We start from the raw sequence: 16,657 nt of genomic DNA, 5'->3' as shown, positions 1-16,657 counted from the left end.
CCCTTCCTATAATGAGATAGAGAACTGGGGGAAATAGCAACTGTCCAACTGGGAAAATGTATTATCTGCACAATGGTTCCTTGGAATATTGATTGAAGTTGCAGATGCCTAGTAATTCTGCTACTAGATGTTTTCTACAGGAAAATACTTATACTTTCTTACAGAACACAGAACCCCTAGATACAAAGGGTCATATAAAGTAATCAAGTTAGGTGTGTTAGTTTTCCACCACTATATCTAATACCTGTGATGAGACTTATTGTGACTTTGTGTATGTGGTCAGGGGACTGAATCCAGGGTTCCTGTACATTGAGCTACTTTCCCAGCCATCTTTATTTTTTTTGAGACAGGGTCTCACTCAGTTCCTCAGGCTGGCCTTGAATTTGTTATCCTCCTGCCTCAGCCTGCCAAGTTGCTAGGATAATGGGTGTTGTCCACCACATCAGGCTTCGTTCATGGTTTTGGAGGTTTTAGTTCCTTGTCAGTTGGCCCTATTTTTTGGCCAAAGGGGTGACAGCACATTAGAGTAAAACTATCAACCACATGACCAGGAAGACATAGGTTGAAAGAGGGAGAGGCTAGGGCCCCATAATCCCCTTGACAGCCTGCCTCCAATGAACAAAAGATCTCCACTAGGCCCCACCTCATAAACATCCCACCATGTTGCTGTGTCACTATGGTAGTGACTAAACCATACCACGTGTTGCTTTAAGAGATGTTTAAGATCTTAGCTATCAGCATAGTGCAGTTAAAATTAATAGACTAGTCCTATGTTATTTTGAGAGTGTTCAAAAATACACTTTCCAGTGAAATATCAAGTTTCTAAATTAGTTTTACAGTATGTTGACTGAAAATGAAATAAGGAATGAAACAATAATGATCTATCTTGGAATCACACATACGTATTTACCCAGTGAAAACAAGACCATGAATTAGATTTATGTACAGCAAATTAGTGACAGTTGCATTTGGACATGGAGGAAAGATTTTATTTTATTCAATATTATGAGAAATTCTTAACTCAGCTTCTTTTTCATTTATTTGATAAAAGTGGTGCTAAGATTGTATGCTTCAGTGGCTTCACCTACATTACATTGCCTTGTAAGCACCACCAGCAACTGTCCATAGAGCTCTTTTCATCTTGTAAAACTGAAACTTTGTAAGCATTAAAGCAGAACTCCCCAATGTCCCCTCCTCAGCCCCTGAGGACTATCATTGTATTTTTGTCTCTATGATTTTGTCTACTCTAGGTACCTTGTACAAATGATATTGCTGGATATGTTCATTTCATTTTTATTATTTATCTATTTATTTTTTGAGCAATGATCATATTTTTTCCCACAGTACCTACTCCATTTTGCCTTCCCACCAACAGTAATGTTGACCATTTTTTTGCATACTCATTGAAAATGTGTTTATTTTCTTTGGAGAAATGTCTATTATAATCTTTTGGATACTTTAAATTACAGTTGTGGTTCTTTATTTCTTGGTATCAACACTTTATCAGATATGATTTTCAAAAGGACTATCCTATCCACAAATAGTCCTTTTATTTTCTTCATTGTGTCCTTTGATTCACAGTTCTTTAGTTAATTGTAGTCTAATATATTTTTGTTTTTGTGTTTTTGGTGACATACCTATGAAATTGTTGCCAAATTCAATATTATGAAAACTTCCCTCAAGTTTTCTTGCAGCAGGTTTTATGCATTTTTTTTTCCATTTTGAGATAATTTTTGCCTATGGGGTAAAAAGTACAAGTTGATTCTTTGCACATGAATATCTAGTTTTCCTCCACCATTTGTTAACTTCTGCCTAGTGTTTCTTTTGAATCAGAAATAAATGTTCCATTTTTGTTTTCTATGGAAGAATGGATTTCTTGCAAGTGGATTAGGTAACTAACAGAGGAGGAAAGGACTAAAAAAATAAAGGAGGATGTATCAATCAAACATGTCTTAAATACTTGGTTAAGTGTGCCATGCAAAACCCCATTATTTTTTAGAATGAATAGTGCATTAGTAGTAGGGCACAGGGTTTCCTGACTGTCATTGCAGTGACTCCTTAAGCCATAGGCAGGAAGATATCAAATTTGAGGCCACTTTGTAGGACCCTGTCTCAAAATAAAAATTAAAAAGGGCTGAATGAAGCTCTGTGGTAAAGCCAGTAAGACTGCTGCTGCGTTTATTCCCTGCCCTATTAAAAACTACCAAAAAAAAAAACAACAAAAAACAAGCCACTGGGGAGACAGAGAGGCAGGAGGAGGAGGGAATAGGGCTACTCCTACCATTTATTTCCTTTGGTATATCTTACAGTTCTCTCTCTCTCTCTCTCTCTCTCTCTCTCTCTCTCTCTCTCTCTCTCTGGGTTTGTGTGTTTGTGTATTTTTGTTTCTCCACTTGTTATTCTGCTTCAACTTGTTCATTTGTTTTTTCTCTTTTTTTTTGTAGTGACATGTTATGACACCCTTGTCATTTCCTTGTTGGTCGTATCTGTAGTTCTTTTTCTTACAGAAAACAATTTACAGTATGTTATTTTCATGTTAATACTAACTTAGCTTCAATCTCATAAATACACTAATCTTGTATAGTCCTATCCCCCACTTTCTATTTTCATTTTTCTTTATCTTTTAGGTCATTCTGGGATTACACCCAGTGGTGTTCTCCCACTGAACTACATGCCTAGCCATTTTGCTTTTTCTATTTTGAGTGTGACCCAGTGGTAGAGGCTTTGCCTAGTATTCCTGAGGCCTTGGTTTCAATCCTCAATACCATCAAACAAACATACTCCCCAACAACCCTTGACATTCTATGTCCAGTGTTTTAACACTGCCATCCCATTGGAGGGGGGTTAGGATAGGGTAATAAACATGTTCCAAAACTTGAAATATCATTTCTTTGATTGCTATGTTAAAGGATAAGCATACTTTGAATGTCATAGTATGAGCAAAAAACAAAAATAGTCAGAATCATCCATACTTTTCCCATCCCAATGCTTATTCCCTATTTTATTTAATCTTATTTGATCCTATTCTTCCACCAATGATTTAAAGTGTTGGTTATCAGGTTAATGTGAACAGGTTTCTTTGTACTTCCTTGATTACAGTTATGGCTAAGTATTTTTTATTGGTCTCTTTCTATATATTATGAATTTCTGTTAGATTAAACTCCTTTCTGACCCTGCAGATCATAATCTCATGTTCTCATATGTTTAAGGATCAGCCATTAATCCATTATTGGTTTTATTATTAAGAATCAGTTGGGAAGCAGAGTTCCACCTTGTAAAAATCTTGGGGAAAAATGTTCTTTTCTTTCTCTGGATGCCTCTAGTATTCTTCAATTCTTTTCTATCTGTTTTGATATTTTTTTCAGCATCTTCACTTGAAGATAGTCACAAGGAGTAGGAGGAACAAAACAAAACAGATGAAAAGAAAAACCATGGCACACATGTGGAAAAAATGATTTAGAGATTCTTAATTGATCATTTGTACAGAATCCATCCCCAGATTTTTGAATCAGAAAAGAGCTACCAAGCAAATGCATTGCCATATATGTGAAATCAATGTAAGTCAAATCCAAAAATTTGCAAGAACATATTTTTTACATGACACAGGAAATACAAATTTTTCTTTGAAAATATTTTATGTCATTCCTTCACATAGGATATTTTTGACCCTTATCACATATTTATTTCAGTGTGACTGTGAATTTATCATATCATTTTAATGAAAAAATTAAATATTGTGAGGCAGGTATTGGAGTAGACACCAATTAAGATGCTCTGTAATTATACAGAATAGGAATCCTGCTGGATTTTTATCATGGTGCTGGCTGTGAAATTAAACAGAACTAGAAAGATTGAATATTTTAAAGGTTTAATTGGTAGTCTGCAGAGATGTTGGGTATTCTTTGAGAGGAGTTAAGGAGGACTTTATAATTTGTCTGATCAATTTTTGATGGAGATATTAGAAGTTTTTACTTGAGATCTGTTAAGTATTTCCATCAAACCTCCAAGAGGTGATCCCCTAAGATGCAGGAGAAAGGATTTGGTTCGCCAACATGTGGCACCTCATAGTATTAGTAGGTACTTTGTAGCCATTTATTACATTAGCCAATATTTAGTTTTGGGAATTTCTGATATGTTATTTTTTTGAATTATTATTAAACTTCACAAAATTTTATTGTATTGAGATTGCACTAATATACACTGAATCAGGTTTCCATATATCTCTCTTCTATCATTATTCATAGGTTATTAAAAATATTGGTTCCTTGAGACTAGGATGACATTTTCTTAGAGAAAATAATGGAATATAAGAACACTGTTGCAAAATAAAAGAATAGCAAATTCTTTGTAAGCTATGGTGTTATTGTGTTATGAAAGTTCCATGAACTGGAAACATTTCAAAGGTCCTATAATTCAATGATGCTGTACAAATCAGTAGAAAATCTGAACAAGATAATGACTGGGAGAGAAATTTGTTTGAAAAGCAGTGTAACTGTTTAGAATGGGCTCATGTGATCCAGAAGCAAGCATGCTCAGGGAGAGGATCCTAGGAGGTATGAATATGAGAAAGGGTGCACCTTCCCTTTGGCTTCATGTTTTTGTAACAGATCTGCTAACTGATCTGTATCCATTGACAAATTATGGATGCTAGCACCTTATTTCATTGTGTCTACTTATATTTACAAAAGGATTCTCAAATGCAATTATAATAAATGTTTATCTAGACATTTAATAAACATTTTCAAAGCCTCAATTGTATGATACAGTTTTAAAATACAACAGAAGTTTTGTAGATTGGTCATTTTTGTCTAAATAGTGCCATGGTAATAAATAACTCCAAACATTACATTAAATTCATAAATGCAATAAAATGGTTATTCATGAATTTAAAAAGAAAAGAAATTGCCTAATAGATGATAAATCTTTGTCATTATTACAAATATTACAATCTACTTATATTTTATTGGTTGATGAAAGTCAGAAGACAAACTTAAATTCCAAACTCTAAAGTCTTCTATTCTTGAAAGATATAGCCTGGCCAGCCAGGTCCAATGAAGATATGCAAAGAACGTTTTGCTCTCATCAAAGAAACCGTGGCAAACCTATTTGGCCCAGGAGAAAGGCTGCACTTCACGGTGACAGCATGTATTGAAACAAAACCACTCGCCTTAGTCCAGGGTTGTGGATCAGTGGTAGCACTTGACTAGCATGTGTGCAAGAGGCACTAGTTGATTCTCAGTACCGCATATAAATAAATGAATAAAATAAAACCAAATATTACTTGCCTCTGAGAGCACACCCCCAATGACCCAACAACTTTCCCCTAGGCCCCACCTCTGAACATTCATCATTTCCCAAGAGCAACACCCAGGGGAACAATTCTTGAACACCTTGGCCTTTGGGGGACTCTCAAGTCCAAACTATGGCAATCTCTTAAGTAAAAATAAATAAATAAATAAATAATAGGTACACAGCCATCCATCCTTCCCTTTCCCTTTCTCCCCTGTCCTTCCTCCTCTCCAGGCCCCCATGTCTGCCATGGGCTGGAGGGGGGGCGGGGGTAGCGCACTGGCAGCCAGCATGAGTTCCTTTAGCTATGAGCCTAGACCTCCTACAAGTGGCACTATGTGGAGACTCCCTGGGTGCACATCTCCAGCCTGCGCAGCAGGTACAGCACTGTGCGCGCCACTTACTCCAACTACTGGGCCCCGGTGTCTTCTTGTTCTCCGTGCACCGCAGCTACTGTCCAGTTCTGGCTCCTTGATGCACAGCCTGCAGAACCTAGACCTAAGCCAGGTATCGCCATTAGCAACGACCACAAGTCCATCGGCACTCAGGAGAAGGTGCAGCTCCAGGACCTCAAAGACCGCTTTGCCAGCTTCATTGAGCGCGTGCACGAGCTGAAGCAGCAGAACAAGCTGCGGGAAGCCGAGCTGCTGGTGCTGTGCCAGAAGCCTTTGGAGCCCTCCCGCCTCTGGGCGCTGTAGGAGCAGGAGATTAGCCATCTGCGCCTGGCGGGGGGATGCAACTGAGGAGAAGCAGGCGCTCCAGGGCGAGCGCGAAGGGCTGGAGGAGACTATGCAACCTGCAAGCACGCTAAGAAGAGGAGGTGCTGAGCAGCGAGGACGCCCAGGGCCTCCTGATGCAGGCGCGGGAAGGCGCCCAGGAGGAGGCGCTGGCCCCAGCTGAGCTCCAAAAGCATATCCACAGCCTGATGGATGAAATCGCTTTTCTAAATCTCCAAAGCCTCATTCTGTCTCAGCCTTTCCTTCTCTCTTTTTAGGCTCCTCCTCTCCTTTAGAACTTGTTCTTATCTTCATTTCTCCGCCCTTCGCTGCCTCTGTTTTCTCACCACTGTCTCACCCCTTCAGTCTCTCTCTCTCTCTCTCTCTCTCTCTCTCTCTCTCTCTCTCTCTCTCTCTCTCTCTCTCTCTCTCTCTCACACACACACACACACACACACACACACACACACACACACACATCTCTCTCTCTCTCTCTCCTCTTCCTCTCTCTCTCTCCTCTTCCTCTCTCTCTCCCCCTCTCTCTCCTCTTCTCTCTCCCCCTCTTTTTCCCCCTCTCTCTCCGCCTCTCCCCCTTTCCCTCCTCCCCCTCTCCCCCTCTTTCTTTGCTTCCATCTATCATTCCTATCTTGCCTTCGGGGGTCTCCCAGGGTACACTGCCCGCGCCCCCAGTCCCACCCACCCGCCAAAGCGCCCTTGGTGCTGAGCAGGGCGGGCCCAGCCTGTGTGCAGAACAGGAGCCCCAAGGTGCTGGCCTGGCAAATCTCAGTGCCCTGTTTGCTGGTGGACGCCCTCCCCAGGATAGCGCCAGCCTGCCCAGGAGGTAATGCTCCAAGACTGAGCCAAAATTCCTGGGCAGCTTGGGGCTTTCTGGCTCCAAAACACTCTTCCCCTCCAGAGGCCACGCTGCACCTCGCGGATCTCAGAGACCCCAAAGACCTAATCTCTAGGTTCCAGCCAGGGCGCCACCACCAGAAGGAAGGGTGTTCTTGCACAGGAGGGGATTTGGGGAAGACATGTAGCCCTAGGAGGCTGCCCTGGGGTCCAGAGGTTCCTTATGAGCCCATTTCTCTGAGAGAAGTGCTTTCCTCTTTGTCACCTCAGGTTGTTGGCACAGGACCGGAAGCCGGACTCCTAGGGAGCTTTTCTGTCTACCCAAGGACAAGATATTAACGCTAATGCTGTCCAACTCCATCTGACCCTGAGAGGGAGATTCAGTCAAGGTGTCTGCCCTCCACAGAAATCCACTGCTTTGGTAAAGAAGTAGCAGCAATATTAAAAGACGCCTTTCAAAAGACAATAAATTCATGGCTGTCATAGAGATAGAAAATGAGCATGTTCCAAAGATTTTATTTAGCTCATTGTAAATGAGGGAACAAGTAGAATTTACAAGCAGTCCTAAGAACAGACTTAGGTTAGGAAAAGCAGCTTGCACATGCAAAAAGAATTGAACTCTTGCACTCCAGGAGTGATGGGAACCACTACAACCTGCAGCAGACAGAATTGCAGATCTGTAGACTATCTATATCTATATCTATATCTATATCTATATCTATATCTATATCTATATCTATATCTATATCTATATATCAATATCTATATCTCTTTTTTTGTGGGGGGCGGGGGCTGAAGGCACAACTCAGTGGTGGTGTGCTGGCCCAGCATGTGAAAGAACCTGGGGTCAATACCTGGTAGTGGCCTTCTACTAGTGTTAGGTAGACTGTAGGGAAAGAGGAAAGGGAAATCACATATTCACACATTGTGTCTAACCTTTAAGGAGTTCAAGCTCTAGTAATTGTTGTGATAGTAACAAACAGCTGCTGAGCTTTGATTGATTGACTTCTACTCTTTGCCACTTCTGATCTTTCCTTAAATGTCATTTAAAGCAAGTCATTGTCCATTATGCAGATCAAGAAATCTAGGTTCAAAGAGGTCAGGAACCTTGCAGATAACTTGCAGATAAGTCACACAACTGGCACAAAGAGGGGTCAGGACTAGAATCTAACTTGTCTGCCTCTGTACAGCCTGGTTCTTAGATAATAACACACTACATCCTGTTGTATTTATGCTAAAAGAAAACTGGAGGGGGGGTTCTTCATTCCAAAAGCTGGGTGAGTTTTTTGGTGATCTTCTAATCATCCCCCACCTTCCTCCAGTTTAGAACACAGAAACTGAGACAAGTGCAAAAAATAATAGTTTTAGTGAAAATACAAATAAAGCTACAGCCCTAACACATCTGAGAGCTGTGAGTACTTGGAGTACCTTGCTTGCTTCACATGGAACACTTTCATGGCCAAGCCTGGGAGAATGACTTTATCCATCAAGAGTCCCCATCAGGTTTATTTGGAGGAGCCCCTGCAGGCCAGGTCTGCCTCTCTGTCTTTTCTGTTCCTGGCTCAGTGCAATTGTCCCACATAATTACCTAATCAATAATCTTCACATCCCATCTCCTCCTGAACAGTAAGACAACAGCCTCAGGCACAGACATTCTGATTCTGAGTCATCAGATCTGTCACCAAGACTAATATTTAATTTAAAAAAAAATATATATTTATATATATAAATTGTACACAACACCCTAATTTCTTTATTTATTTTTATGTGGTGCTGAGGATTGAACTCAGCATACTGTACATGCTAGGTAAGCACTCCAGCATTGAGCAACAACCCCAGCCCCTAGGATCTAATTTTTAAAAAGCTTACATGGGGATTATGATGCCCAGATGAGCTGGGCTAGAAGAAAGGGTTTATTTAAAAAATACATTGAATTTCTCATACTGGGTTGGACATTCCACAGTAGTTTAGCTCAGTGGGAAATTATCAAAGAATACTGAAATCCACAAAAATTCTTATAGCTCAAATTTAGGGATTGGTTGCTTATATTATGAATTTAAAATTAGAAACACACACCCACACACTTTGATTTCTTGTTATATTAGAGCACAAAGTAATAAAGTATAAAATGCAAAACATCAGACTCCTCCCTGTCACTAATTTCCTCTAACCAATAATTCCAGTTAAGTTCCCACAGCATGGTGGACACTTTCTATTTCCTCTCTACATATTCCCTGTATTCTTAGTATGTATGGAGAAAAAATATAAACATGGTATCAAATAATAAATATTTTACTTTTAAATTTATGTCTACCTCAGTCATAGCATCAAATCCTGGGAGATCACTAAGTGGTCGTGTGCTGGCCCAGCATGTGAAAGAACCTGGGTTCAATCCCTGGTAGTGGCCTTCTACTAGTGTTAGGTAGACTGTAGGGAAAAGTTTATGAAAGTGAGTACACATAAATGTACTTTATTCCATGTAGGAGCTGCAAAGTATACTATGGATGGGTATGCCATTATTTATCCATACAGTGCCCTATTTATAGACAAAGGGACTGTTTCTTTTTTCCCCAATATAAAACATGCTTCAAGAACATACTTGTGTATATATCATTTTAACAGTTTCATGTATTTATTTATTTAGAGACATTTCATCACTGAGCTATATCCCCAGTCCTTTTTAAGTTTTTATTTTGAGACAAGGTCTCACTAAGTTGCAGATTTGTCTGCCCCTGAACTTGCAATTCCTTGCCCCAACTTCTGGATTACCAAAGATTACTGAGATTACCAGCATGGGGCACAGTGTCTTGCCTCCTATATTTTAATAGCAAATTCATAAAAGCAGCCCAGTAGATGGACAGTATTAAAAATCTGCAACCAGCATGTGGGACAACTCAGAAAGCCATAGTGAGTGAAATCCACTGTATGATCCAAATTCTACAAACAACATTTAGTGGCTGTCAGTAAGAAGTAAACTTAGCTTTCAAAAAATCTAAATGCTGCCATGGTCAAAAAAAAAAAGAAAGAAAAAAGAAAAAAAAAAAGCAGACCTATATAATCATTATACAGTTGAATCCCCAAAGGTTGTTCACTGAAACATTTTGATCTGCATTCCTGCTTTGCATACTTAACATTTATATAAAAAACTCACACTGCCAATACTTGATTCCTCTTCCCTAGTTTTCTACTAATAATCATCCACTGAGGCATCTTTTGACACCACGGGGACAAAGAGAATGTTTAACATCAGACCTACCAAGAGTGGTTTGGTTTGTTGTTTCTGAGATGCTGTGAGTCAAACTAAGGGCCTCGTGCATAGGTGGCTTTCACACAGCTACATATACACACAGCCCCATAGTAGGTTCTTACATAAGTTCTCAATGTGTCAGAGTGCTATTTGGAGGCCATTTGGCATAACTACTGCACGTTTGCCATGGAGCGCACAGATCTTATTTGTGTCTTCTAAAAAAACAACCAGAGAGTCTTCATTTGCTTCCCACAAAGCATGATACCTGCCCTCTGGAATCACAAATCTGTTTTTAAATCAGAGCAGTTTCTCACAGCAGACCCTGGAAGAGGAGTTAATGAATCTGAAACTTAGTGGACTAACTAGATATCAGAGCACCACAATACTGGGCCTGTAATGCTAAGTTTTCTTCACCTTTACAGTAGAGGGCGCTCCTTACAAGCAATTTTGTAGCCAATGACTAGGGCATTTACTACTTGTGGACTTGGGAGTTGTGGGCTTTGGTGGAGGACTCCTTTTGAGACATTCTTGCTGCCTTCTACTGGAGGTCAGAGCACTTGAGGAAGTGCAGGCATTAGAGGGGTAGGGTGGCTGTATATACCATTTTTCTTTTCTTTTTTTCTTCCTCTCTTTCTCCCTTTCTTTCTCCCTCTCTTCTGTCTTTCTTTCTACCTTCCTTTCTTTCACTCTCTCTCTCTTTCTTTCTTTCTTTCTTTCTTTCTTTCTTTCTTTCTTTCTTTCTTTCTTTCTTTCTTTCTTTCTTTCTTTGTTTTTTTTTCTCTTTCCCTTGTGCTAGGGATTGAACCCAGGGCCTGCATGGGCTTGGCAAGTGCTCAACCACTGAACCAATTCCAAGTCCCTATTTTCATATATTCTGGAAAGGCTAGATTCCTGGCAGGGCAATAACAGAATGAGAGAACCTTTATTTTTTGTCCATAAGGCAAACACTGCCCCCAACTCTCACTAAACCACAGATGAGCCAGTGCACTCCAAACTATGACATCACTGCATTGGAATAGTGCTGGAGGAGGTGTCATTTATATAAAATACTTCTGGAGGGGCAGGACCTGAAGTCACAGAACCAGGTGTCCAGGGCTGTTCCCCAACACCTATTTTTTTTTGTTAATAAAACCATCCTATGCTACAAAATGGTATCTTCTTGTTGGTTTTATTTAGTTTCTGCTATTTAGAAGTGAGATTGGGTTGCATTTGCCTACTCAAATACTTTTCCCTTCTATTTTCCCCCTTTTCTTTGTATATTCTGATTATTAATGTAAATGCCTTTCATTGGTGCTGGCAATGTTTTCCCTAGACCTCCCTTTAACTATCTTTCTTGGTGACTTTGCTACAGAATTTCAGATATTAGGTAGCCAAATTTCTCAAGATTTTCCTTTATGACTTCTAGAGTTTATAAATTGCTTATGATTCCACACTTCAAAATTATAATATTTTTCCATTATTTTCTCCAAGTACTTTTAAAGGTTATTACATTTATAATCTTTATTCCATTTACATTTTTTCTGTGGTTTTTGAAGAAAGAAAAATATTTCTTACTTAATTTTTTTTTTCTGGAAGTGGACATTAAATATCCTTTGCTCTATTGTATAATCTATCCTTTAGCTGCTAGTTTTCTTTCCTTCTTTATTTTTGTATTAGGGATTTAAGACAAGGGTAATTTACCAATGAGCCACACCCCCACATCCCTGAGACTTTGCTGTGGAGAATGGGGAATTCAAATCTTTCTAGACAACGGACATGGAAAAAGGCTGAAGTCATGGAGTGCTTGAGGAATTGAAAGAAATCCTGTTTGATTTAGTACACACAGCAATAAGAAGGGAGAAATCAAATCAGAAAGAAAAGCAGAGACTCAATCCTTTCAACATAAATTACCCTTAAATTTTATCTTAAGGGCAATAATAAACATATACTAAGTGATCTTATTCTTTTAAATCATATCAGAAGATAAAAGTGTATAATTGAGAAAAAAAAGAAAGAAAAGAGGGGAATGATAGACCCAGCCTGATTTTCTCTTAAAATTGGGAGCCATCTTTCCCAAAGCCATGAAAAGCTAATTTCAGCTTCACTATAAATTACTGCAAATTCTGAACCTGCTTGGAATGCCTGCCCTGCCTTGAACTCACCCATGCCTGGTTCTCTCTGAGCAGATAGCAGCCCTCTCTTAAACTTTAATGATGCCTCACAAATCCTGGCCTTCCCCAGTCAGATAATGACCCTCTTTGAGGCTCTAATGACTTTCATAAATTCTGATGTTAGGGCCAGCAAAAATGTAAACTAACATTTGTGTTATGCTCCTCAGAGTTTTGTTAACTGTAATCCCCACTTTGTATAACTTTCTGGGCTATAAATCTGGACTGCAAGAAACCTGTGTCTGCTGTTTTGTTCCTGTGGTTTTTAGTGGGAGAGGCAGCCAGGCTGGTCAAAATAATAACCTTGGTTTAATATGATTTTCACTGGAGTCAGTCATCTTTTCTTGTGTCCTGGTCTAAAAATTGCCTGGAAGTCGCTGAGGCTGTCTTTGAACTCAATTTCTCTTGTCTCTGCCTTCTAAACTGCTGGGATTACAGGTGTGTGCCACTACCCAGGCAAGTGTGTTCAATTTGGAAACTGTCTTTGTTACTTCAATGTAAAGTTTTTCAAAATCTTCATCTCTTGGTCTAAATCTCTTGCAACCCTCATTTAAACTCAGGAGTTACAAAGCCTCATTAAAAAAAATAGAACAATTCTGAACAAACCCACCTGGCTTCCTCTTCCAGACCATATTGCATAAGCATGATGATAACCCTTTCATGACTGACAACATCTCTAACCCAGGAGGTGAAGGGATTACTGTCACCCCACCTACCTAGGAGCACAGTAGAAGGGAGTGAAGTGACCTGCCCAAGGGTTACCCACTGCAGAGAGACAGTAGGACTGCAGAGCTGTTGGGGGTTGATCCAGCTAGTCATCTTTCCTTCTAGAATTCTCCACCTAGTTAATGCCCTCTAGGGATTTTCCACCAAGATTAAGGGTGATAATTAAACTCTAAAGCCTAAGGCTTGGCTTGTTTGTAATTAACATTTACCCTATGCATTGTTTGAAAACATATTTTTAAAGGTCAAATCATGACCTTAAAACAGATATAAAATGAACACTTGCTAGGGATTTTCACTGAATCAATGAGTAAACTAGGCAGATTATAACTGACTCAAAGGAGAAGTCAAAAAGCAATGGAAAGTTAAAGCAGAATCCCAGATAGAGCTAAAATAAGCTTCTTCAATGGTCGGAAAGGAAACTTAGCTGAACCTGTCTGCTACAACAGAATATAGCTGTGTAGAGATGAGGGTTATTTGGCCTTGCTATTAGAGATCTATATTTTGTAGAATTGCAAAATAGCTTCCATGAAATCAAAACCAGATAACGTGGAAAGGTATGCTATAGACAATGCTTCTTTTGACTTCAATGTGGAAAGAAATATTGAAAAAAAACCCTCATTTATTCACAAGCAATTCATCAGTAATCCTATCAAAGAAGCCTAATGTTTCTGGCACCTGTTTGTATAAGGTAGAGTCACAAAGTTTTTTTGATTTTTCAATGGGCTTTCTTGATGAGCTCAGCTATCATTAGTTTTATTCCACACTCTTTTTTCTTTGTTGGTACTGGGGATTGAACCCAAGGACACTGAACCAACTAATCTACACCTTCAGCCCTTTTTTTATAGTTTACTTAGAGACAGGGTCTCACCAAATTGCTTACAGCCTCTCTAAATTGCTGAGATTGGCTTTGAATTTGCTATCCTCCTGCCTTAGTCTCTGGAGCTTGGGATTACAGGCATGCACCACCACACCAAGCCTTTTATTCCACCTTTAGGACTGATTTGAGGAAGATGAAAATCCAATGCTGTTCAGTGTGAACCCTTAATTTAGAGCCATGGGTGCTTGAAAAATAACACTTGTTTTCCTCTTTGAAGGGGACATTTAAGAAGAAACCTAGAAAGTGACAGGAAGTGTAAAGAAGTTTAGCTCTCTCCTCAGTGAGAAATTTTATTTTATTAAATAATCAAGGACATAATCAAATCAATGTAAAAGTTAAAAAATTATTCTGGTGAAACAAACCCAGAATCTTTCGACATAGATAAGTTACATTGAGAAAAAACAAAACAAAAGAAAACAAAACAAAAACAACTTTTTATCATAGCTGAAGATGGCAAACAGCAAATCAAGGAAATGAGGCCATCAAAATTACACAAACTTTTCTAAGATTTCTAAAGTATTTTGTAGTGTAAAAAATATATATGATACATTTTAAAGACTTTTTTTGTTGTTTTTAGTTGTAGATAAGCACAATACCTTTATTTTATTTATTAATTTGGTGCTGAGCATTGAACCTAGTGCCCCCTGCATGTTAGATAAGAGCTCTACCATTGAGTCACAACCCCAGGCCTGTATGATACATTTTGGTTATTTATTTGGTACTAGGGATTGAACCCAGGGGCACTTTACCACTTAGCTGAACCCCATTCTTTTTTAAAATTTTTATTTTGAGACAGGCCTCACTAAATTGCTGCGGCTGGCCTCCAACTTGTGAACTTTGTGCCTCAGGCTCTCCAGTAGCACGGATAATAGGCATGTACCACCTACAGTGGTTTTGCATATGATACATTTTATAAGCATTACATGTTACCTGTTATAAATATTATTATATATGGTGTTAATTTTGTATGATAAAATTCATAGTGTGATAAAAGCAACTTTTTATAATATTTTTAACATTTCTCATAAGACTTAACCCATTTCTGACTCAATTATTATAAACAAATGAAATCAAATATATTTTATTAAATTAAATTTTTTCTGGGCTGGTGATTGAACCCTTGGCCTTGCTCTTGCTGGGTAAGTGCTCTCCTACTGAGCCATATTTCTGGCCCTACAACTCATTTTAAATTTTTCATTATGCTTTTTCATATTCTATAACAAAATGATTCTTTACTTAGGATTAATTTCATTCTTTTTACAATTTCTTTTTATGGTACTAGAATTGTACCAATCGAGATGTAGTTTGAGGGAGAGCTTGGTGAAAGTCTCCTTTAGGGTGAGGTTAATGCGTTCTACCTTGCCTGAAGAGGTGGGATGATACAGGGCGTGTAGATTCCAGGAATGTGGAGAGCCCCAGCAATGCATTGTGTGATTTGAGAAGCAAGAGGATCTCAAGTTTGAGGCCAACTTTGTTGGACCCTGTCTCAAAATAAAAAATAAGAAAGGGTTAAATGAAGCTCTATGGTAAAGGCAGTGGAACAGCTATTGGGTTTATCTGTTATCCTTCTGAAAAATACTGAAAACCCAATCCACTTGAGAAAGAAGTGTGATTAAAAAAAAGTGGAGGCTTCTACTGCCATTTTTCTTCTTTGGTATGCCTCACACGTGTGTGTGTGTGTGTGTGTGTGTGTGTGTGTGTGTGTGTGTGTCTACTTTGTTCTTAAAGCTTTAACTTGTGTTTTTTCTTTCCTTTTGATACTGGCATGTTTTGACTCTCATTTGCTTTCAGGTCAATTGTGAGAGTATTTTTCTTATGGAAAAGAAAATAAATGTTACAATATATCATTTTCATCTTATTAATAACTATAGTCTCATAAAATCTCTATTCCTCATTTTAGACTCTCATTTTTATTTCTTTCTATTTGTTTTGTTTTGTTATGTGCTGGGGATTGAACCCACAGTACTCTACCACTGATGTACATGCCCAGTGTTTTAGCTCTTTCTATTTTGAGTGTGATCCAGTGGAATAGTCCTTGCCTAGCATGCCTGAGGCCCTGACTTCAATTCTCAGTACCACCAAACAAACAAAGCCCCCATACAAACACTTGGAGAGCCCTTGGCACCAGTGTTTTAAGACTGCCATTCTGTTGGAGAGGGGTTATAGAAAGGTCATGTAAACATCCTGCAAAAATATCAGTATCCTTTATTTGATTGCTATGTTAAACAGGAAGCTCAGTTTGAACTTCATATTATAGAGCAAAAACTGAAGGTGGTCATGAAACATCAATACTTGTATCATCTGAATGCTTACACCCTATTTTATTTCATCTTATTCCTCCCCTAATCTACTGCCAACCACTTAAAGTTTTGGGTGTGAGATTAATGTGAGCTGATTTATTTGAACTTTCTCAGTTACTATTCTGGCTGAGCATTTTGCATTAGTTTCTTTCTTTACATTTTTGAATTTTGTTAGACCAAAATCTTTTCCCAGCCTGCAGATCAGAATATCATGGTATCCTCATATTTTTAAGATAGGTCCTTAATCCATTTTTTATTATTATTATGAATAAGGTGTGAGGCAGAGCTCCACCTTTAAAAAATATTAGTCAACAAATAAACTTTTCTTTCTCTGGATGCCTCTAGTATTCCTAAAATCTGTTCTTTATGTTTCCATCATTTTCAGTTGAAGATAGTCATGACGAAGAAGGAGGAACAAATCAAGAAAGAGGAAAAAAACTGCCACACAAGTTTTCAAAACATCATTTAGAGATTCTTAGTTGATCACTAGAACAAAATCTGTA

At 38.7% G+C, this 16,657-nt stretch overlaps 1 pseudogene; it reads left to right on the top strand.

Annotated features, from left to right (window-relative positions):
* The first annotated feature begins 5,051 nt into the window (after nt 1-5,051).
* Nucleotides 5,052-6,283, top strand: LOC144366925 (neurofilament light polypeptide pseudogene; annotated as a pseudogene).
* The last annotated feature ends 10,374 nt before the right edge of the window (nt 6,284-16,657 follow it).

This window comes from Ictidomys tridecemlineatus, chromosome 1 (assembly GCF_052094955.1).
Source record: "Ictidomys tridecemlineatus isolate mIctTri1 chromosome 1, mIctTri1.hap1, whole genome shotgun sequence".
Taxonomy (NCBI): Eukaryota; Metazoa; Chordata; class Mammalia; order Rodentia; family Sciuridae; genus Ictidomys; species Ictidomys tridecemlineatus.
This window is presented reverse-complemented; position numbering and strand designations above follow the sequence as displayed.